Source organism: Cebus imitator, unplaced genomic scaffold, assembly GCF_001604975.1.
Source record: "Cebus imitator isolate Cc_AM_T3 unplaced genomic scaffold, Cebus_imitator-1.0 Scaffold965, whole genome shotgun sequence".
Taxonomy (NCBI): domain Eukaryota; kingdom Metazoa; phylum Chordata; class Mammalia; order Primates; family Cebidae; genus Cebus; species Cebus imitator.
The window spans coordinates 1-1,486 of NW_016108280.1; positions in this window are offsets into that span (position 1 = coordinate 1).

A 1,486-nucleotide genomic window follows, 5' to 3' on the forward strand; every position below is an offset into this window, starting at 1 on the left:
CATCATCCATTCATTTGTTCACACACGGAGTGACCAGCTTGTCCCTGTCTCCACCTGGGACTTTCCCAGCCAGCACTGAAGGTTCCTCACTGCAGGAGACCCCAGGCACATGAGGAGGGCTGCTCTCTGCATTCACACAGTGGATGGTCTCAGGTACACACTAAGTGCCAGGTCTGTTCTGTGGATGTGGGAGATGAAAGTGACCCCAACACACAGAGGTTCCCACACTCTTGGTGTTCATGTGCAAGCAGGGGAGGCAGGCGGAATGCTTGAGCCCAAGAGTTCAAGACCAGCCTGAGTAACACAGCGAGATCCCGTCTCTTTTATTTAAAAAATAAAATAAGTCCTGCACATGTATCCCAGAACTTATAATTTAATTAAATTTTAAAAAATAAAATGAGATAAACGATGAAGAGGAGAAACTGACTGGACTTCTATACTTGGATATGCTCTCTGACGCGTAATATTTGATCTCATCTCTCGACATTCATGTGATGTACCAAAGTGGAAACTGTCATTCACTCATGCATGAGCCAGTTTCACACAGGGCGCCCACGCCAGATAAATAAGATTAAAGGGCTGAGCTCCACTTTCTGTGTATTGTTAGGCCACCAACAGCACTCCTAATTGCTCTGTCAACACTGCCCACAAGGCTGCTGATTTATGTACACAGTAAAATCTCATCAGTTCAGATGCCACTCATTCCAGCAGCATGCTGGTGTGATAGGGTGGGGATGCCGTGGACTCAATGTCTGTGCCTCCCCAAAATTCCTGTGTTAAAATCCTGACCTGTAAGGTGATGGTGTCAGGGGCTGAGGCCCTAGGGAGGTGATAAGGTCGTGAGCATGGAGCTTCATGGATGGGATTAGTGCCCTCATAAAGGGACCCCAGAGAGCTCCCTCGCCCCTTCTACCATGTGAGGACACAGTGAGAAGCGCCATCTGTGAATCAGGCAGCAGGTCCCCACTAGACACCAACTCCGCCACACCTTCATCTTGGACCTCCAGCTTCCGAGAACTGTGAGCAATCAATGTCTGTGGTTTGTAAGCCACCCAGTCAGTGGGGTTTTGCTACAACAACCTGAATGGACTGACTTGGGGCATTAATAAGAGCCCAGCGACAAGGAGAGGAAAGGAAATTCTGGCCAAATCACAAGAACCAAGGACAGCATAAACCTACCAGTATAAGCACTTTAGATCTGAGAACCATGTATCATTAATTAATAAGATCTCCTGGCTCTTAAGAAAATAAAATATTTTCAGATTGTATAGGTGTGAAAGTTTTTTTTAAAAAAAAGTGTCTAGACAGGCACAGTGGCTCACACCTGTAATCCCAGCACTTTAGAAGGCCAAGACGGGCAAATCACCTGAGGTCGGGAGTTTGAGACCAACCTGACCAACGAGGAGAAACTCCGTCTCCACTAAAAATACAAAATTAGCCGGGCATGGTGGCACGCGCCTGTAATCCCAGTTACTCAGGAGGCTGA